At 36.9% G+C, this 24032-nt stretch overlaps 1 protein-coding gene and 1 pseudogene across 3 annotated transcripts in view; both read right to left on the bottom strand.

The window, feature by feature from the left end:
* Positions 1-24032, bottom strand: part of TSHR (thyroid stimulating hormone receptor) — a 178860-nt gene that overhangs the window by 86093 nt on the left and 68735 nt on the right. The gene's annotated exons all lie outside the window — the stretch shown is intronic.
* LOC112628693 lies at positions 10493-11555 on the bottom strand (annotated as a pseudogene).

Genomic DNA, 24032 nt, shown 5'->3' with positions numbered 1-24032 from the left:
TGGTGTAAGGAAGGGGTCCAGTTTCAATTTTTTGCATATGGCTGGCCAGGACTCTCAGCACCATTTATTAAATAGGGAATCATTTCTCCCTTGCTTGCTTTTGTCAAGTTTGTTGAAGATCAGATGGTTGTTAAGTGTGTGGTCCTATTTCCGAGTTCTTTTTTCTGTTCCATTGGTCTATATGTCTGTTCTTGTCTCAGTACCATGCTATTTTCAGTACTGTAGCCTTGTAATGTAGTTTGAAATTAGGTAGCGTAATGCCTCCAGCTTTGTTCTTTTTGCTTAGGATTGTTGGCTATTTGGGCTCTGTTTGATTTCATATTAATTTTAAAATAGTTTTTACTAATTCTGTGTAGCATGTCAATGGTAGTTTAATGGGAATACCATTGAATCTATAAATTACTTTGGGCAGTATGACCATTTTCACAATATTGATTCTTTCTATCCATGAGCATGGAATGTTTTTCCATTTGTTTGTGTCCTCTATGATTTCTTTGAGCAGTGGTTTATAGTTCTCCTTGTAGAGACTTTACACCTCCCTGGTTAGGTGTATTCTTAGGTATTTTATTCTTTTGTAGCAGATGTGAATGGGAGTTCACTCATGATTTGGCTCTCTGCTTGCCTGTTGGTTGTATCCAGGAATGCTAGTGATTTTTGAACATTCATTTTCTATCCTGAGAATTTGCTGAAATTGCTTATCAGCTTAAGAAGCTTTTTGCCTGAAACTATGGGGTTTTCTAGATATAGAATCATGTTATCTACAAAGATAATTTGACTTCTTCTCTTTGTATCTGAATACTCTTTTTTTCCTTCTCTTGCCTGATTGCCTTTGCCAGAACTTCCAATACTATGTTGAATAGGAGTGGTGAGTCCTTGTCTTGTGTCAGTTTTTAAGGGGAATACTTCCAGCTTTTGCCTATTCAGTATGATATTGGCTGTGGATTTGTCATACATGGCTCTTACGTTTGTTTTGTTTTTTACTGACACATTATAATTGTACATATTTATCAGGTACAGGGTGAAGTTTCAGTACATGTGTACTTGTGTAACAACCAAATCAGGGTATTTAGCATACCAATCACCTTATACATTTATCATTTCTTTGTTGTGAGAACATTGAAAACGCTCAATGCTAGCTATTTTGAAATATACAATGCAATATCGTCAACTATGGTCACCCGACTGTACAACAAAACACAGAACTTATTTCTCCTATCTAACTGTAACTGTACCCGTTGACTAATCTCTTCCCATCCTCCTCTTACCCCTACACTCTTCTGCCTCTGGTCACCACTTCCCTACACTCTACTTCTATGAGATCAACTTTTTTAGATTTCACATATGAGTAAGATCATACAGTATTTGTTTTTCTGTTCCTGTCTTATTTCACTTAACGTAACATCCTCTAGATTAATCCATATTACCCTAAATGACAAGATTTCCTTCTTTTTTATGGCCAAATAGCATTCCATTGTGTATATTTGTGACATTTTCTTTATTTGTCTCTTGATGAACACTTAGACTGATTCCATATCTTGGCTATTATGAACAGTGCTGCAATAAACACGAGAGTGCGGATATCTTTTTGACATACTGATTTCATTTCCTTTGAATATACACACAACAGTGAGCTTGCTGGATCACATGATAGTTCTAGTTTTAATTTTTTGAGGAAACTTCATACTGTTCTCCATAATGGCTGTCCTAATTTACCACCAAAAGTGTATGAGAGTTCTCTTTTCTCCACATCTATACTAGCATTTGTCATTTTTTGGTATTTTGAGAAAACCCATTCTAATTGGGGCAAGGTGCTATCTCATTGTGACTTTTATTTCTATTTCTCTGATGATTAGTGATGTTAAGCATATTTTCATATACCTGTTGGCCATTTCAGAAATGTTTATTTAGGTCTTTTGCTCATTTTTAAATCAAGTTAGAGTCATGCATCACTTAAGGGTTGGAATACATTCTGAAAAATGCATTGTAACGCAATGTTGTTGTTGTGTGAATATCACAGAATGTACTTACACAGACCTAGACTGTAGAGCTTATTGCTCCTAGGCTAGAAATCTGTATAGTATATTACTGTACTGAATACTGTAGACAATTGTAACATTATGGTAAATATCTGTGTATCTAAGCATATCTAACCATAGAAAAGGCACAAAAAATACAATATTGTGATCTTATTGAATCACTTTTATATATGCTATCATTGACCGAAATTTTTCTTTAACTTTTATTTTAAGTTCAGGGGTACAAGTGCAGGTTTGTCAAGTTTGTCAAGTTACATAAGTAAACTTGTGTCTTGGGGGTTTGTTGTACAGATTATTTCTTCACCCAGTTATTAGGCCTAATATCCATTAGTTGTTTTTCCTGATCCTCTCCCTCCTCCCACCTTGCACCCTTCAATAGGCCCCAGTGTGTTTTGTTCCCCTCGGTGTGTCCATGTGTTCTCATCCTTTAGTTCCCACTTATAACTGAGGACATGCTGTCTTTGGTTTTCTGTTCCTGCATTAGTTTGTTAAGGATAATGGTCCCTAGCTCCATCCATGTCCCTGCAAAGGACGTGATCTTGTTGTTTTTAATGATTGTATAGTATTCCATGGTGTATATTTACCACATTTTCTTTATCCATTCTATCATTGATGAACATTTAGGTTGATTCCATATCTTTGCTATTGTGAATAGTGCTGCGATGAACATATGTGTGCCATGTCTTTATAAGAGAATAATTTATATTACTTTGGGTATATACCCAGTAATGGGATTGCTGGGTTGAATAGTATTTCTGTCTTTAGGTCTTTGAGGAATCGCCACATCTTCTTCCACAATGGCTGAACTTATTTACACTCCCACCAACATTATGAAAGCTTTCCTTTTTCTCTACAACCTCACCAGCATCTCTTATTTTTTTTTTTTTTTTACTTTTTAATAATAGCTATTCTGAATGGTCTGAGATGGTATCTCATTGTGATTTTAATTTCCATTTCTTTAATGCTCAGTGATGTTGAGCCTTTTTTCATATGATCATTGATTGGCTGGATGTATCTTATTTTGAGAAGTTTCCGTCCATGTCCTTTGCCCACTTTTTAATGAGGTTGTTTATTTTCTTGTAAATTTGTTTAAGTTCCTTATAGATGCTGGATATTGGACCTTTGTCAGATACATAATTTGCAAAAATTTTCTCCCATTCTGTAGGTTGTCTATTTACTCTGTTGATAGTTACTTTTGCTGTGCTGAAGGTCTTTAGTTTACTTAGATCCCATTTATCATTGACCAAAATGTTATGTGGAACATGACTGTATTTGTTTTTTTGCTATTGAGTTGTTTGGGTTTCTTTTGTATTCTGTATATTAACCCTTTATCAGATATATACTTTGCAAATATTTTCTCCCATTCTGTATGTCATCTTTTCACTTTGTTAACTCTTGATTTTGCTGTGCAGAAGTTGTTAGTTTGATGTAATCCCATTTATCAATTTTTGCCTTTGTTGCCTATGCTTTTCAGATGTTATAAAAAAAATCTTTGCCTAGGTCAACGTCATGAAGGGATTTCCCTATGTTTTATTCTAGTAATTTTATTGTTTGGGTTGATTTAAGCTTCTAGTCAATATTGATTTGATTTTTGTATATGATGAGAGATGGGGTCTAGTTTCATTCTTCTACATGTGGATATCCAGTTTTCCCAGAACCATTTTTTGAAAAGACTATTCTTTCCCCAATATGTATTCATGGCATGTTTTTTGAAAGTCAATTGGCTTTAAGTGCCTGAACTTATTTCTGTGTTCTCTCTTCTGTTGCATTGGTCTATGTGTCTATTTTAATGCCAGTACCATGCTGTTTTGGTTATCATAGCTTGGTAGTTTATCTTGAAGTCAGCCAGTATGATGCCTTCAGCTTTGTTCTTTTTACTCAAAATTGCTTTGGCTATTCAAGATGTTTTGTGGTTTCATATGAATTTAGGATTTTTTTCTATTTCTTTGAAAAAATGTCATTGGAATTTTGATAAGGATTTCATTGAATCTGTAGATCCTTTGGGAGTAGTGCAGACATTTTAATATTAATTCTTCTAATCAATGAACTCAAGATATCTTTATCAATTTACTTGTGTCCTCTTCAATTTCATCATCAATGTTTTATAATTTCCATTGTAGAAATTTTTCACCTTCTTGGTTAAATTTGTTCCTAAGTATCTTTTTTCTTGTAACTGTTGTAAATGGGATTGCTTTTTTGGTTTATTTTTCAGATAGTTTGTTATTGGCACATAAAAGTGCTACTGATTTTTGTATGTTGATTTTGTATCCTACCACTTTACTAATTTTGTTTATTAGTTCTAATAGTTTTATGGTGGAGTCTTTAGGGTTTTTTATATATAAAAATATGTTATATGAAAACAGGGACAGTTTGAGTTCCTGCTTTTCCATTTGGATAGCCTTTATTTCTTTCTCTTGCCTAATTGCTCTGGGTAGGACTTTAAGTATTATGTTGAATGAAAGTGTTGAAAGTGGGCATGCTTGTCTTGTTCCAGATCTTAGAGGAGAAGCTTTCAACTTCTTCTTGTTCAGTATGATGTTAGCTGTGGAATTATCATATTTGGCCTTTATCGTGTTAAGGTATGTTCCTTCTATGCCTAATTTGTTGAGAGATTTTATCCTGAAGGAATTTTAAATTTTATCAAATGCTTTTTTTTGCATCCGTTTTGTCGTTGATTCTATTAATGTGATGTATTATGCTTATTGATTTGCATATGATGAATCATCCTTCCATCTCCCAGTTGATCATGGTGAACTTTCTTTTTAATTTGCTGTTGAATTTGGTTTGCTTATATTTTGTTGAGGATTTTTGCACCTATATTCATCAGGGAGATGGCCTGTAGTTTTCTTTCTTTATTGTGTCCTTGACTTGTTTTTGTATCAAGGTAATGCTGGCCTCATAGAATGAATTTAGATGAATTATCTCCTCTTCAGCTTTTTGGAATACTTTCAAAAGAATTGGTATTAATTATTCTTTAAATATTCAGTAGAATTCAGCAGTGAAGCCATCAGGTCCCATGCTTTTCCGTGATCGGAAATTTTTATAAATGATTGAATCTTGTTATTCATTATTGGTCTGTTCACATTTTCTATTATCAGTTTTGGTAGGCTATATGTGTCCAGGTTATATGTTATCCATTTCTTCTAGATTTTCTAATTTGTTGTTCATAATTGTCTCTTATGATTCTCTGTATTTCTGTGGTATCAGGTGTAATGTCTTCTTTTTAATCTCTGATTTTATTTATTTGTGTCTTATCTCTTTTTTCTTTGTCTAGCTAAAGGTTTGTCAATTTACTTTATCTTTTTAAAAATAATTCTTTGTTTCATTGATGTTTTGTATTTTTTAATCTCTATTTCACTTATTTTTGCTCTGATCTTTATTATTCCCTTCATTCTTAATTTTCAATTTAGCTTCTTCTTATTTTTTCTTTCTTTAGTTCCTTGAGTTACAATGTCAGGTTGTTTATTTGATATCATTCTATTTTTTTGATGTAGGCATTTATTGCTATAAACTTCCCTCTTAGAACTGCTGTTGCTATATCCCATAGATTGAGGTGTGTTGTGTTTCCATTTTCATTTGTTTCAAGACATTTTAAATTTTCATTTTAAATGTTTTGATTGGTCCATTGGTTGTTCCAGGAGCATGTTGTTTAATTTCCATGTATTTGTACGATTTCCAAAATTCTTCCTGTTATCAATTTCTTTTTTGTTTTTTATTATACTTTAAGTTCTAGGGTACATATGCACAACGTGCAGGTTTGTTACATATGTATACTTGTGCCATGTTGGTGTGCTGCACCCATCATCTCGTCAGCACCCGTCAACTCGTCATTTACATCAGGTATAACTCCCAATGCCATCCCTCCCCACTCCCCACTCCTCATAATAGGCCCCGGTGTGTGATGTTCCCCTACCAGAGTCCAAGTCCTATTATCAATTTCTAATTATATTCCATTGTGATCAGAAAAATAATATGTTTTTGATTTTTAAAAATTTGTTGAGACTTGTTTTGTGGCCTAACATATAATCTATCCTGGAGAAAATTCAATGTACTTTTGAGAAAAATGTGTATTCTGTAGGTTGCTGGTGGGTGAAATGTTCTGCAAATGTCGTTAGGTCCGTTTGGTCTAGAGTGCAGTATAAATCCAGTGGTTTTCTTTGCTGATTTTCCGTTTGGATGATCTATCTATTGCTGAAAGTAGGGCGTTGAAGTTTCCTACTGTTATTGTATTGCAGTCTGTATCACTCTTTAGATGTTATAATATTTTGTTTTATATATGCTCCAGTGTTGGGTGCATATCTATTTAGAATTGTTATAATTGGTTGCTAATTGACCCCTTTATTATAGATTTACCTTTTTTGTCTCCCCTTTCAATTTTCGACTTATCTGTTATCTAAGTATAACTACTCTTGTAGTCTTTTGGTTTCCATTTGCATTGAATATCATTTTTCATCTCTTTGCTTTCAGTCTATGTGTGTCCTTATAGGTAAAGTAAATCTCTTGTAGGTAACATATAGTTGGGTTTTGTTTTCTACCCATTCGGCCACTCTATATCTTTTAATTGGAAAATTTAATTCATTTACATTCAAGGTTATTATTGATAGGTAAGAACTTACTCTTGACATTTTGTTAAATTATTTTCTGGTTGTTTTGTATTTCCTTTGTTCCTTTTTCCCTCTCTTATAGTTTACCTGTGTGGTTTGGTGATTTTTTTTGTAGTGATAATCTTTGATTTTTTTGGTCCTTTTCATTGTGTATCTGCTGTAATTTTTGTGTGTGTGTGTGGTTACCATGGGGCTTACATTTTAAAAACTGTGTAGTTATAATAGACAATTTAAGTGATAATAACTTAACTTTGGCTACATACAAATATTCTAGACTTACCTTCTACCCCCCAAATTTGTTTATTTTTTATTTTTTATTTTTTTTTTTGAGACAGAGTCTTGCTTTTTTGCCCAGGCTAGAGTGCAATGGTGCAATCTTGGCTCATTGCAACCTCCAGCTCCCAGGTTCAAGCAATTCTCCTGCCTCAGCCTCCTGAATACGTGGGACTGCAGGCACACACCACCACACCCAGCTAATTTTTGTATTTTTAGTAGAGATGGGGTTTCACCATTTTGGCCAGGCTGGTCTCAAACTCCTGATCTCAGGTGATCCCCCAGCCTCAGCCTCCCAAAGTTTTGGGATTATAGGCATGAGCCACTACACCTGGCCTCCTCCACCAAATTTATAACTTTGTTGCTTTTGTGTCTTTTCATATTGTGTATGTATTTTAACAACTTGTTGTAGCCATAGTAATCATTGACGATTTTAGCTTTTAATCTTCAAACTAGACAACTGAAAGTTTATATACCACCATTACAGTAATGCAGTATTCTAAATTTGATAATAAATTTACTTCTACCAATGAGATTATAGTTTCATTTTTTTTCATGCTGGTAATTATTTTCCTAATACATCTGGTTGAAGCACTCTCTCTAGCATTTCTTATATGGTTGGTCTAGCAGTGATGGATTCCCTCAGCTCTCTCTTGCCTAGAAACACTATTTCTTCTTCATTTCTGAAGTATAAATTTGCTGAGTATAGTATTCTAGGTAGACAGTCCCCCCCCCCCCCCCCAACCTCACCTCTTTAAGCACTTTGAATTTATTATTTGGTTCTCTCTTGGCCTGCATGGTTTTTGCTGAGAAATCCGCTGATAGTCTAGTGGGGATTTCCTTATATGTAACTTGATTCTCTTCTCTCACTGCTTTTGGATTTCTGTCTTAAACTTTTGAGGATTTGATTATAATATGCTTTGGAGAGAACCTCTTTGGGTTGAATCTGTTTGGGATCCTTTGTGCTTCATGGAGCTGGATGTACATATCTTTCCAAAGACTTAGGAAGTTCTTAACTATTTTTTTCAAGTAACCTTTCTGTGTCTCTTTTCATCTTTTGTCCTATGGAAATCCCATAATGCAAATATTTGTTTGCTTAGTTGGTGTCCCAGAAGTCCAACTGCTTTTGGTTGTTCTTTTCATTGTTTTTTCTTTTTGAACTCTGACTAGGTTATTGGAAAAGACCTGCCTTTAAGTTCACAAATTTTTGTCTTCTGCTTAATTTAGTCTGCTGTTGAAGCTCTGAATTGTATTTCTTCATTTTGTTAAATTTTTCAGTTCCAGAATTTCTGTTTGGTTGTTTTTATTTTTATTATTTTTGTTTTTTTTGACAGTACCACAAAGACTCTCCATTCATCTGAATGAAGATACCAATAAACGACTTTTACTGTGGGTTTGTTTGCTGCATTCGAATTACACAATATAAGGGGTAAAGTGTACAATACATAAAACCCCCAGCATCAAACAAACAAGCAAAACAAAACACCGGCACAACACATTTCCTCTAAATTCACAGTACAACAGCCAGTTATGGAAATGATGTGGTAGGGAATAAACAATGGCATATTTTCTTCACATCAGTCATTAATATTTATTCCCCTGTGAAGTTCATTGTTCTAATTTTCATTATTCAAAGGGGAAGTTCTATCCTTGAGGACACCCAAAAGTATGCTATTACATGGCAGCATCAGCAGCATCCTCAGCATTGGAAGAAAAAGCCACACAGCTCGTTCTCTGCACAAAGTTGTTGCTCCATAAATAATATAACAATAGAATCATTTCACCATTATCACGTCTCCTGCAAGGGTCACCACATGCCTTGTCCAGTGAGGTCCTGAGGTCCTGAGGTCAGGAGAGTCATAGCTGAGCAGGGCATGGGCATTTCTAAGTGGGAAGGCATGACAGTATGAGAGAAGTTTCCAGCATTGCAACCTTTTGCAGTTCACACAACACTTCAGATAAACTAGGTATAGTTACCCAGAAGAAATAGAGTTCAATTCTTATAGCTTCTTCTTGCTCAATCATTACTTTTCAGGGCTGCTTCAACTCTTAAACTCCAAGAAGCTACGGAGGAGAGAAATGACTCTCATCTGTAGGATTTGAGATTCCAACCTTTCATTCACTTGGCAGATGGATCCTGAAAGCTGCTAGGTGTCAGGCTTTGCACCCTCCCTGTTTTTGAGAATTGGTCCGTAGGCTTTAGTAAGAGTAAGGTGGGAGCTGAAGCACATATATTTGCTTAACTGTATTTAACATTTTTCTTTTTTAAACCATAGATTCAGATCTGACTATACAATTGCACATATCTGAGTATTTTTTTTTTCTTCTGGAGTTTCAAAGCCTTCATCTGGGGTGGTGTAGGAGTGAAAGAAACTGCAAAAAGGCAAATTATTATATTTGCATTAGAAATTTAACTTTAGTCCTGTTTCTATCATAGGACAATTTTCACAAACACTAAAACGATTTGACAAAAAGCTATTTCTGGTCTTTCTGCTTTAGCAATTGGTAAAACTTCCACAAAATTTTAAGCAGTAGAAAACCATGTAACAAGCATGTGTTTTTAACATGAAGCTATGACTAATTATTCGAGAATACTGCTTTCGGTTAAACTTCATACAAAAGGACAAGAAGAAAAAAATATGAGAAAACAGACCCTTTTTCTGCTTAAATTCACAAATGGCAGAATCATAGGTGGCTGGATCAGAAACAGCAGGGCCCTTCAGAAACTTCAGAGTTTTTAAAAATGAGTTCTCACTATTTTGCCCGGGCTGGTGTCAAACTCCTGGGCTCAAGCAATCCTTCTGCTCCAGCCTCTCAAGTAGATGGGACTACACAGCATGTGCTGCTGTAACCCACTTAGATCTTCTGATTAAGCTATCAATAAAGGGTAAGAGCACTCAGTCATAAAATCCTTGAATAGACTTCTCATTCTCTGTGTTTCTCTCAATTCAAGGTAACATGATGTCAACTCTGAAGTTGTTCCTGAAGATAAAGAGAGGGCGGATGACCAAGGCTAGAGCATGACCCATAACACGGCAAAGTGAATGTGTATAAAGTATAAGGCAACAGCTCTCTACCTCTGGTGGGCATCAGAAATACTTGCATACCTTTCTAAACATATGAGGGCTTGGACTTCACTCCCTACTTCCAAAGATGAAGCTCCAGGCAGATAAGTCTTGCCAAACTTTAGTCAACAATTGTGATGTGTGCCACAGAGAACTAACTGTTGGTACAATGTTTCTGCCAGGCATATGCACAACCTTTATTTTGCAAAACTGGAGATGATTTATCAATGGTACATTTTACACGATCACCACTGTAAGAATTCCTTTCTTTGTCTACCTTAGCTGCAGATTACTCACAACAGGCAGGCATAAATGTCAATTCTCATTATAACCTAAGTTAGAATTTTAAATCAGCTTTTACTTTTCACACTTTGCTTCTTTTATGTGGTAGAGCTAGACTGTACTTTTTGACTTCTTGATTGTAGCTAGTTTCACTGAAAATTCTTCTGGTTTTCGTGTGCTGCTAATCTCTTGTTTTAAAGATAAAGAGAATTGTCCCCTTTTTTTTTTTTTTTTTTTTTTTTTTAGAAAAAGACCATATGGAAAACATTCATCTTAGCAACTTCTGATAAAAAGAAAAAAGAAAAAACCCTGATTTTAACTTACCACTGATTTTTACTAAACTTTTAATCTTTAGTTTATGCAACAGGACCACAATTTCTTTTCCCAGTTATTAACACCCAGATTGTTTCAAACCCTAAAAGGAAAGTGCAAAACATCATGCGGTAGAATTTCTATGCCTTAGCTTCTGCAGTGTTTCTCTGTAAAGGGGCCAGGATGACCCCAACATCCCTGTCTTCACTCTCGGAGCTGTACAAATTATGCTTTTTGATGTATTCTTGGACAAGATCTAGTACAGTAATGGAGGCTCTGGCCCTTTCTAAGGGCTCTCCGGATTTTTGTGGATGAGGTATCATTAGTGATCCATTCATTCACCACATGAATGTTGCTCCAGTGTTTCCGTAGCACATCAGATTCATAGATGAATCTCTGAGCAGCATTTCCAGCTTGAGTAATGCATGAGCCCATAGTCTGCCATGATTTGGGTGATGTCTTCACTCTTCCAGAAATTGGGAACACCAAAGGACTCCAGTAAATCTGCCCCACACAGCAGCTTAACCTTTGGCGTACCTTTTGTTTTTGGCTCTAGGGATTTCTTTTGACTAGAATTTTGTCTTTGTTCAGCTCATGGAATTCCTCTTCCGTCCAGGCCTTTCTAGTGTAGGTGAGTTCTGCCGGTGATCAAAGTTACTAGCCTCCAGTTTATCTTGATAGTGTCTTAGCATCTTGACAGACTCTGTCCACTCCTTCTGAAGACTTTTCCGTGTATCAACTTCCAATGATTTGGAATTCTTGGTGGCAAGTTCTGCCATGATGACCTGCTGATGGGCAGGAATGAGTCCCTTCTTCTTGTATGCATCATCAACGGGACAGATTATGCCTTTGACAACTCTATATCTTCCTGTTCAATTCATGCAGTCCTTGGCCAGTTCAAACAACCTGAGGTGCATCTTGGTGACAGGACTGAAGGAGTCACAAGCAAGAAGAACCACTTCAGTCTTCTCTGAATTTTCCATGGTAAGAACTTGAATTTGTTGATCTAAATGGAAAACTGTGACACCTCCCTTGTTGTTTTTACAAAGGAAATTCTTTGAACCTGAAGTGCCTTGCAAGGTAGGCGATTGGAACCATTTCGACCAGTGTGTCAACAGTCTTCTCTAAGGTGAGCTAGAAAAATGGTTTCATATTCAAATTGTAACTCTTTTCCATGCTTCTGCATTTGACACCTTCCCTCAAGGCATGTCCAGATGCAGTTTTCCTCAAAGACCCTCTTGGCCTCGCTGGGAAAAATCTCAGAAAGGCTGTGGTAGGAGCAGTTGAAGGAGAAACTGCCCCCATCCATGGATGTCTCAGGCTGCTCAAGTGGAAGTTTGTTTGGTTCTTTTTAATGATATCCATCTCTTTGTTCAATTTCTTATACAGATCATAAATTATTTTCCCAATGTATTTGAAATGTCTGTGTTCTTTTGTATCTCTCTGAGTTTCCTTAAGATTCACAAATTTCTATTGCTTTGTGTTAAGTAACTGGAGAATCACTGTGCTCATTTGGTAGCGTCATGTTCCTTGTGTCCCTCTGTTGATATCTGCGCATCTCGTGGAAGAGTTGCCTCTTCCTATTTTATACAGTAGCTTCCAGAGGGAAAGACTTTCACCTGAAGATGTATCCTAGGGAGTCAGCTGGGTAGAGTGCACTGGCTTTGGTTCTGGGTGAGGACAGTAGCGTAGTCTGTCTGAAGTTTCTGTAGTCAATGTCAGTGATACCTACAAGTGCCTCTGTGACCTAGGCTGCTAGAGTTTGTGTGTCTAGTTTGCTGGTTCTGGCGCTGCTTCCCTGTGGTCAAAGTGCCAGGCTGGTTCATGCAAGGGAGCATGGGATAGATCCACTGGCTCTGTGGTTACTCTCCTGGGGGCAGTTTGCTAAGCTAGTTTGCACATGAAGGGATCAAAGGGATAATACCTACTTTTAAAATCTGAAACAAGACATCCTAATGGTGTTCTAGAGTACCAAAGTGTAAATAAATAAGAAACAACATAGATTTGCCCTGAAAATATATTTAGTTCTTCAAGTTAAAGCCTCATGTTTTTTCCTAAATCTTAAATAATAATAATTCCTAGACAATACATAATATTTTTTTTACCATGCCTCAAATTATTGTTCAATTAAAAATACGTTTTTCCATAAACTTCTTTATCAAAATATAAACAAAGATACCCAGTCAGAGCCTAGGGTCACTCTGTCTCCTATGTGTGTAGTTCCTTCAAATGTATGACTGTAGGTTCACAAACTGGATTATGATTTCATGCCAAGAGTAGAATGGTAGCATGGAAGAAACCCATGTTCTTCTAAGCATAATGCTATGTATGTTACCAACAGGCCAGCTTTCCTTCTCCCCTTCCCCCGATGCAAAAGGGTGAACAGATTTATAAGAACTAGGGTTTATGCAGGTCATCAAGGGATACCCAAACCTTAGAGATTTCCTGATTATTTTATTAATTGAGGCAGCCAGTCAGAGCATGCTAGTTCCCATTATACCTCAACTTTTACAGAGAGATCTAAAGTCTTATCATGTTGTGATTTTATATGTAAAAGGCATTAAAACATGGTATATGCCCTGGCAAACCCCCATCATAATGAAAAAATGTCATGACCAAAAAGGAATATTTGCTCCATGTGTGCTATATTCAGAATGAATTTCCTACTGACAATCTTGTTGATTAAAATAAAAATAAAGCCACATACACATTTTCTCCTGACAATCCTCTCAATTAAAAAGATAATAAAAATGAAACCACATGATTTTCCAGTTTGAATGAAAAAGACTAAGTGGATGAGAAATGCATCTGTATCTGGGAGATCATACTCAATTCCATTCAGCATTATCAAAAACACTCTTCAGTGAAGTCTATCTGATTTAGAAAAGTTTGTTTCACAAAATGAAATACTATTGGTAAGAGAATTTAATTAGCATTTATTTCCCTGCCTGATTTTTAAAAGGTGCTTGTATTTGTCTTAATTCATTGAAAGAGAGAGAAAAGGATTAATACTCAAATATTTCAACCCATATAATAATTCAAGTAGAATTCACTTTAAAATTCAAGGCCAAACTTCAGATTTTTAAAGAAAATCTATTTTGATGTGATAACCTGGAGCTCAATCCTTGAGGTAAAAAATAGATTTCACCAAAAGCAATACAATTTTTGCTTGAAATTCAGTGAAGGATCAGTTTTCTGTGGTCTTTTAGCCAAGAGACAAGGGGAAAAAAATGAACTCGGTTCATTTCTTAAATTGTGGTTTAGTGTCAGAGAGCAGGCAATTGGAAGTTCTTTGTGAAAGTGATTTCTTTGTTTTCCCTAAGAGCTCTTGAATGTTCATACTGGAACATTGGTGACCTTGTTTATACCAACGTTGTATCAGTCACCACCAACTGCCTTCTGTGCTACAATAAATATGCTCCAGTACTTGTAGGTCCAAAGTTTCTAGGGCCTATCAACACAATTTCTTAAACATCAAGAGCCTGGTAGTTATGGCAAAAGAGGCTTTGTGCAAAACCCTCCTGAACCCAGCACAATTCCTAGCACATCCATCCCATACTGTAGTTCAAAGTGCAGTGTTAAGTAACTACAGAATATAAATTATTTTGAGGCAGTTCTAGTGAATTATTTTTATAGTGCTGAGGTTTAGAAATTCCAGACGTTGTTGTACAGTCTCAACAAACTATGTAATAGACAACTGGCAAGGATGCAGAATCCATGGGTATATTTTTTTTAAGAAAGGTCAAGTTATTCTTTCACCCTCTTTTCTTTAGAAAAAATGTCAAATGCTTTGATTAACTGATAGGTTACCAGGTAGTCTGAAGAACAGTTTCCAAGAATGGCCCACTTCTACCACATAGTACAGAAAATTTTTATTTCTATAAAGTAAGCATAAAGATTTAGGCTGATTTGAGTTTTTTTCTCGCTAACACATTTTAAAACTGAAAATCAAGTCACATATATTTTTACTTATTTTCTCTCCATCATAAATAAACTGCTCAGGGTGCAGATACAGAACTGTAACAATCCAAATCAGGATAGCTCTCTTTTTGCTCCCCTTCCACATCTCCCTCTTTCCTCCCTTTCTCCCTTTGCTATCATGCTATATGATCTGAACTCCTAGGGTATGAAATATAGATGAGAAACTAATATATATAATCCTCAAAAGTAAATCATAGAACAGTTTTATAACACTGAGTTAAATAAGATGAAGAAGGGAAAATATGTCCTTATAATTAAAAAAAAACCCTGACGATACCTATTGCTGAAATAAGGAATACCTTCTCAAAGATTTGGAACTAAGATTTACATGGGAAAAGGGAGTGAAATAACTCTGGGGAAATCACGATGGCCTTTATTATGGTTTTTCATTCCTTCAAAGTTTACAAAATGATTCATATTTTCTATTTCTTCATGTGTCAGTTTTGGTAAATTGTTTTTTATAGGGATTTATCCATTTTATTAAAAATTTCAAATTTAGAGACATAAAGTTAATATCTTTAAATAATATAATTTTAAAATATCTATAGACTCTGTGATAATAGACTCCTTTTTAATTTATGATTCTTCATTTCCTTGATCAACCTTACCAATGGTTTATCAATTTTATTAGTCTTTTCAAATAATCCATTTGGCAGTTCCAAGATGGCCAAATAGGAACAGCTCCAGTCTACAGCTCCCAGTGTGAACGACACAGAAGATGGTGATTTCTGCATTTCCAGCTGAGATACTGGGTTCATCTCACTGGGGCTTGTCAGACAGTGGGTGCAGGACAGTGGGTGCAGCCCACCGAGCATGAACCGAAGCAGGGTGAGGCATCAACTCACCCGGGAAGCTCGAGGGGTCAGGGAATTCCCTTTCCTAGCCAAGGGAAGCTGTGACGGACAGCACTTGGAAAACTGGGTCACTCCCACGCTAATACTGTGCTTTTCCAACGGTCTTAGCAAACAGGACACCAGGAGATTATATACTGCACCTGGCTCGGAGGGTCCTCCGCCAATGGACCGTTGCTCATTGCTAGCACAGCAGTCTGAGATCGAACTGCAAGGCAGTAGCCAGGCTGGGGGAGGGGCATCTGCCATTGCTGAGGCTTGAGTAGGTAAACAAAGCAGCAGGGAAGCTCGAACTGGGTGGAGCCCACCACAGCTCAAGGAGGCCTACCTGCCTCTGTAGACTCCACCTCTGGGGGCAGGGCATAGCTGAACAAAAGGCAGCAGAAACCTCTGCAGACTTAAATGTCCTTGTCTGACAGCTTTGAAGAGAGTAGTGGTTCTCCCAGCACGTAGTTTGAGATCCGAGAACAGACATACTGCCTCCTTAAGTGGGTCCCTGATCCCCAAGTAGCCTAACTGGAAGGCACCCCCAGTAGGGGCAGACTGACACCTCACACGGCCAGGTAACCCTCTGAGATGAAGCTCCCAGAGGAATGATCAGGCAGCCACATTTGCTGTTCAGCAATATTCGCTCTTCTGCTGCCTCCTCTGCTGATACCCAGGCAAACAGGGTCTGGAGTGGACCTAAAGCAAATTCCAACAGACCTGCAGCTGAGGGTCCTGACTATTAGAAGGAAAACTAACCAACAGAAAGGACATCCACACCAAAACCCCATCTGTACGTCGCCATCATCAAAGACCAAAGGTAGATAAAAGACAAAGATGGGGAAAAAACAGAGCAGAAAAGCTGAAAATTCTAAAAATCAGGGTGCCTCTCCCCCTCCAAAGGAACGCAGCTCCTTGCCAGCAATGGAACAAAGCTGGATGGAGAATGACTTTGATGAGTTGAGAGAAGAAGACTTCAGACGATCAAACTTCTCCAAGCTAAAGGAGGAAGTTTGAACCCATTGCATAAATGACCTGATGGAGCTGAAAACCATGGCACGAGAAGTACGTGACGAATGCACAAGCTTCAGTAGCCATTTAGATCAACTGGAAGAAAGGTATCAGTGATTGAAGATCAAATGAATGAAATGAAGCAAGAAGTTTAGAGAAAAAAGAGTAAAAAGAAATGAACAAAGCCTCCAAGAAATATGGGACTATGTGAAAAGACCAAATCTACGTCTGATTGGTGAACCTGAAAGTGACAGGGAGAATGGAACCAAGTTGGAAAACACCCTGCAGGATATTATCCAGGAGAACTTCCCCAACCTAGCAAGGCAGGCCAACAATCAAATTCAGGAAATACAGAGAGCAACACAAAGATACTCCTCAAGAAGAGCAACTCCAAGACACATAATTGTCAGATTCACCAAAGTTGAAATGAAGGAAAAAATGTTTAGGGCAGCCAGAGAGAAAGGTCGGGTTACTCACAAAGGGAAGCCCCTTAGACTAACAGTGGATCTCTTGGCAGAAACTCTACAAGCCAGAAAAGAGTGGGGGCCAATATTCAACATTCTTAAAGAAAAGAATTTTCAACCCAGAATTTTATATCCAGCCAAACTAAGCTTCATAAGTGAAGGAGAAATAAAATCCTTTACAGACAAGCAAATGCTGAGAGATTTGTCACCAACAGTTCTGCCCTACAACAGTTCCTGAAGGAAGCACTAAACATGGAAAGGAACAACTGATACCAGACACTGCAAAAACATGCCAGGTTGTAAAGACCATTGATGCTAGGAAGAAACTGCATAAACTAATGAGTGAAATAACCAGCTAATATCAAAATGACAGGATCAAATTCACACATAGCAATATTAACCTTAAATGTAAATGGGCTGAATGCTCCAATTAAAAGACACAGACTGGCAAATTGGATAAAGAGTCAAGACCCATCAGTGTGCTGTATTCAGGAGACCCATCTCATGTGCAGAGACACACATAGGCTCAAAATAAAGGGATGGAGGAAGCTCTACCAAGCAAATGGAAAAAAAAGAAGGCAGGGGTTGCAATCCTAGTCTCTGTTAAAATGGACTTTAAACCAACAAAGATCAGAAGAGACAAAGAAGGCCATTACGTAATGGTAAAGGGATCAATTCAACAAGAAGGGCTAACTATCTAAATATATATGCACCCAATACAGGAGCACCCAGATTCATAAAGCAAGTCCTTAGAGACTTACAAAGAGACTTAGACTCCCACACAATAATAATGAGAGTCTTTAACACCCCACTGTCAACATTAGACAGATCAATGACACAGAAAGTTAAAAAAGACATCCAGGAATTGAACTTATCTCTGCACCAAGCAGAACTAATAGACTTCTGCAGAACTCTCCATCCCAAATCAACAGAATATACATTCTTCTCAGCACCATGTTGCACTTATTCCAAAAGTGACCACATAGTTGGAAGTAAAGCACTCTTCAGCAAATGTAAAAGAACAGAAATTAGAACAAACTGTCTCTCAGACCACAGTGCAATCAAACTAGAACTCAGGATTAAGAAACTCACTCAAAACCACTCAACTACATGGAAACTGAACAACCTGCTCCTGAATGACTACTGGGTACATAACGAAATGAAGGCAGAAATAAAGATGTTCTTTGAAACCAATGAGAACAAAGACACAACATACCAGAATCTCTGGGACACATTTAAAGCAGTGTGTAGAGGGGAATTTATAGCACTAAATGCCCACAAGAGAAAGCAGGAAAGATCTAAAATTGACACCCTAACATCACAATTAAAAGAACTAGAGAAGCAAGAGCAAACACATTCAAAGCCAGCAGAAGGCAAGAAATAACTAAGATCAGAGCAGAACTGAAGGAGATAGAGCCACAAAAAACCCTTCAAAAAATCAATGAATCCAGGAGCTGGTTTTTTGAAAAGATCAACAAAATTGATAGACTGCTGGCAAGATGAATAAAGAAGAAAAGAGAGAAGAATCAAATAGACTCAATAAAAAATGATAAAGGGGATATTACCACCGATCCCACAGAAATACAAACTATCATCAGAGAATACTATAAACACCTCCATGCAAATAAGCTAGAAAATCTAGAGAAATGGATAAATTCCTGGACACATACACCCTCCCAAGACTAAACCAGGAAGAAGTTGAATCCCTGAACAGACCAATAACAGGCTCTGAAATTGAGACAATAATTAATAGTCTACCAACCAAAAAAAGTCCGGGACCAGACGGATTCAGTGAAATTCTACCAGAGGTACAAGGAGGCGCTGGTACCATTCCTTCTGAAACTATTCCAATCAATAGATAAAGAGGGAATCCTCCCTAACTCATTTTATGAGGCCAGCATCATCCTGATACCAAGGCCTGGCAGAGACACAACAAAAAAAGAGAATTTTAGACCAATATCCCTGATGAACATCGATGCAAAAATCCTCAATAAAATACTGGCAAACCGAATCCAGTAGCACATCAAAAAACTTATCCACCATGATCAAGTGGGCTTCATCCCTGGGATGCAAGGCTGGTTCATCATACACAAATCAATCAATGTAATCCATCATATAAACAGAACCAAAGAGAAAACCCACATGATTATCTCAATAGATGCAGAAAAGACCTTTGACAAAATTCAACAGCCCTTCGTGCTAAAAACTCTCAATAAATTCGGTATTGATGGAACATATCTCAAAATAATAGAGCTATTTATGATAAACCCACAGCCAATATCATACTGAATGGGCAAAAACTGGAAGCATTCCCTTTGAAAACTGGCACAAGACAAGAATGCCCTCTCTCACCACTCCTATTCAACATAGTATTGGAAGTTCTGGCCAGGGCAATCAGGCAGGAGAAAGAAATAAAGGGTATTCAGTTAGGAAAAGAGGAAGTCAAATTGTCCCTGTTTGCAGATGACATGATTGTCTATTTAGAAAACCCCATCGTCTCAGCCCCAAATCTCCTCAAGCTGATAAGCAACTTCAGCAAAGTCTCAGCATACAAAATCAATGTGCAAAAATCACAAGAATTCCTGTACACCAATAACAGACAAACAGCCAAATCATGAGTGAACTCCCATTCACGATTGCTTCAAAGAGAATAAAATACCTAGGAATCCAACTTACAGGGGATGGGAAGGACCTCTTCAAGGAGAACTACAAACCACGACTCAACGAAATAAAAGAGGACACAAACAAATGGAAGAACATTCTATGCTCATGGATAGGAAGAATCAATATCATGAAAATGGCCATACTGCCCAAGGTAATTTATAGATTCAATGCCCTCTCCATTAAGCTACCAATGACTTTCTTCAAGACTTGGAAGAAACTACTTTAAAGTTCATATGGAACCAGAAAAGAGCCCACATTGCCAAGACAATCCTAAGCCAAAAGAACAAAGCTGGAGGCATCACACTACCTGACTTCAAACTATACTACAAAGCTACAGTAACCAAAAGAGCATGGTACTGATACCAAAACAGAGATATAGATCAATGGAACTCAACACAGCCCTCAGAAATAATACCACACATCTACTACCATCTGATCTTTGACAAACCTGACAAAAACAAGAAATGGGGAAAGGATTCCATATTTAATAAATGATGCTGGGAAAACTGGCTAGCCATATGTACAAAGCTGAAACTGAACCCCTTCCTTATACCTTATACAAAAATTAATTCAAGATGGATTAGAGACTTAAATGTTAGACCTAAAACCATAAAAACCCTAGAGGAAAACCTAGGCAATACCATTCAGGACAGTCATGGGCAAGGACTTCATGTCTAAAACACCAAAAGCAATGGCAACAAAAGCCAAAATTGACAAATGGGATCTAATTAAACTAAAGAGCTTCTGCACAGCAAAAGAAACTACCATCAGAATGAACAGACAACCTACAGAATGGGAGAACATTTTTGCAATCTAATCATCTGACAAAGGGCTAATATCCAGAATCTACTAAGAACTCAAACAAATTTACAAGAAAAAAACAAACAACCCCATCAAATAGTGGGCAAAGGATATGAACAGACACTTCTCAAAAGAAGACATTTATGTAGCCAACAGACATATGAAAAAATGCTCATCATCACTGGCCATCAGAAAAGTGCAAATCAAAACCACAATGAGATACCATCTCACACCAGTTAGAATGGCGATCATTAACAAGTCGGGAACAACAGGTGCTGGAGAGGATGTGGAGAAATAGGAATACTTCTACACTGTTGGTGGGACTGTAAACTAGTTCAACCATTGGAAGACAGTGTGGCGATTCCTCAAGGATCTAGAACTAGAAATACTATTTAACCCAGCCATCCCATTACTGGGTATATACCCAAAGGATTATAAATCATGCTGCTATAAAGACACATGCACGTGTATGTTTCTTGCGGCACTATTCACAATAGCAAAGACTTGGAACCAACCCAAATGCCCATCAATGATAGACTGGATTAAGACAATGTGGCACATATACACCATGGAATACTATGCAGCCATAAAAAAGGATGAGTTCTTGTCCTTTGTAGGGAGATGGATGAAACTGGAAACCATCATTCTCAGCAAAGTATTGCAAGGACAAAAAACCAAACACCGCATGTTCTCACTCATAGGTGGGAATTGAACAATGAGAACACTTGGGCACAGGAAGGGGAACATCACACACTGGGGCCTGTCATGGGGTCGGGGGAGCGGGGAGGGATAGCATTAGGTGATATACCTAATGTAGATGATGAGTTAATGGGTGCAGCACACCAATATGGCACATGTATACATATGTAACAAACCTGCACATTGTGCACGTGTATCCTAGAACTTAAAGTATAATAATAATAAAAAAACCAAATAATCCATTTTTGGTTTAAAAAATTTTAATTATTAAAAATTATAAAATGTCTGATAATTAATATTCTGAATCTCCTGTGCATTCATTTCTTTAACTGGTGTTTCTCTCAATTTTTTATTACATCATCGTCTCTTCTCATTTATCTGTTACTTTTTATTGTGTGCAAGATGTTGTATACAAAAAGTGTTGAAATCATTTGAAGCTAAAATTATATTTAAAATTATATTTCCTGGCTGGGAGGATTTCCATTTGCTCATGGCCATTAGGGGCACTAGCAATCTTATATTACTATAGTCCAATTAGAGGAGCTAAGATGGTTGAATGCTAGACTTCTGTCCCAAGTCTTTTTTCCCCACTACCTCTTACTACTAGATGGAGCCCTATGGGATCCCAACTTAATGTAGGGGATTTATCAAAGATCCCTTTTTCATAGATTTTTTTTTCTTACTGCCTAGCCCTATAGCTCTGCCAAACCTCTGCTCAACTATTCCTTTGATTACCTCCTCCAGAATCACATTCCTAGGATTTACCTCTGACTTCCCCTTTTCTCCCCTTTATTTCATAATTCTTTACTATTTTGTGATTTAAAAGATTTTTTAATCCTACTTTGTTAATTTTTCTTACCAGGAGTGGTTTATCTGATATAAACCAGCATTCCTGGAAGGATAAGTTCATTATACTTTGTTTTTAATATTTACCATTGGTCTGTGATTTCTAAGGTCAATTTTTCAGAGTATGAAAGGCTTATGATCTACTTGAGTTCCTCTAGTAATTTCTTTGTTACTTTGTAAGACGTAACTTTATGTAATATTGCAAGGTCTCTCTTCCTTTAAACAGTTTAATTTCCCACTCTGAATGATGTTTTTAGAATATGTCCAGTTACATCTTCTTGCTTTTCTTTTTGGCTACAGCATTTTGGTTAGTTATGTGCTTAATCTTAGATCAGCCTTAGTCTCAGATCAGCCTTAAACAATATATTTTAAAAATGAGAAGATCGGCACTTAAATTTCCTCACATTTTCATTTCCCTCTTGCTCCTGATTTTTGTTAGTTATATTATTTTTATAAAGGGATAACTTATTATATTTCTACTCTGTTCTGTACACCCTACTTTCCTGAAGTCATTTTAACCTTACTTTTAAATGTAAAATGACTTAATGCTCATTGCTCATCATTTATATCTTGGTTGACCTAGTTGGCTAACAGCTTTTTAAAAGCTCATGTAGATTTTTTCTCCTACATTTTGCACATTTGAAAAAGTTATTGCACAGATGGACAGAATAAACAAGCCTGGTGTGTCTGGGTATATAATTTGGGGGTCACACTTTATTTCCCTGAGAACTTGATGATTTCATTATTCCTAGCACTGAATGTAGATAAATTTGAAGCTAGCTTAATTCTTTTGCTTTTCAGATAAGATATTTATGCCCTTACCTTTTTAAGGTACTCTTGGGTTCCCTATTTTTCTTTGAAGTTCCTTAACTTTACTAGATTATGCATGGAAATTAATGAATATTTATATCTGCTGGAATATTGTGTGTCCTTTAATTCTATAGATTCAAATCTTTTATTTTAGGAGGCTTTTTGATATAACTTTGGATATTTTTGTTCTCCATTTGTTCTGTTCTTGTCTTTAAAAACAAGAATGTTGAATGTTTTACATATAATTTCTAATAAAAATCCAATGTGTTGTACCTGTTCAATTTCTTCTGTGCTCTAGATCTACAAGTTTTTCCTACTCTAGTCTTTATTCTTTTCTATTTCATTTTGCTCCGCTTTCTCAAGATGTCATGATTGTCTTGACTTATAATTTCAACGTGGGCAACATTGCTTTTCCCATCAAAGCCTTTCTTTCTTTCTTTTTTTTTTCTTTTTTGAGATGGAGTTTCACTCTTGTTGCCCAGGCTGGAGTGCAGTGGCACGATCTCAGCTCACTGCAACCTCCGCCTCCTGGGTTCAAGTGATTCTTTTGCCTCAGCCTCCTGAGTAGCTGGGATTACGGTAGCTGGGATTATGCCACCACACTTGGCTAATTTTTGTATTTTTTTAGTAGAGACGGGGTTTCACCATGTTGGCCAGGCTGGTCTCGAACTCCTGATTTCAGGTGATCCACCTGCCTCGGCCTCCCAAAATGCTGGGATTACAGGTGTGAGCCACCGTGGCCGACCCAAAGCCTTTATTTCTTTGATGCTTTTATTTTGCTCTTTTACTTCTATCCCAAGATCTATGAAATAATTTGTTTGAAAAATTTTTATTGCCTTACCTTTTTTTTTTTTTTTTAAACTTGAGACTTTATATATTAGCTTTGGAGTCCTAATTCAGAAAGGTCACCTTATTCATTAAGTTTTATGAACTCACAGATAACTTCAGTCACAAGTTTTATCTGCTCTAGGGCAATAAAAATATTTTTGGTGGTTGTCCTTTTTATGATTTTTATTTATTCTTTTGCTTTTCTTCTTTATGTAAATAGAGTAATTTCTGCATAAATCCTATGCTGATTACTTTTCGATAATGAGGGGATTTTTCTCTGGAGGTGACAGAATAATGCATGAAAATATGGAAGGGGCAGAGAGGTGCTGTGTGACAGTAGAAAGACTTTTTTTAGTTCATAGCAAGGTCTCAAATAATATGAGGATGTCTGTGTTTGCATGCGTGTGCATGCACACACACAAGTATGTTGATTGTGTGGTTTAGTTGTAATCTTTCTTTACTCATCCATCCATCATACAAATATTTATTGTGCACCTCCTTTGTGCCAGGTACCGCTCTA

The sequence above is a fragment of the Theropithecus gelada genome, chromosome 7b (assembly GCF_003255815.1).
Source record: "Theropithecus gelada isolate Dixy chromosome 7b, Tgel_1.0, whole genome shotgun sequence".
Lineage (NCBI taxonomy): Eukaryota > Metazoa > Chordata > Mammalia > Primates > Cercopithecidae > Theropithecus > Theropithecus gelada.
This window is presented reverse-complemented; position numbering and strand designations above follow the sequence as displayed.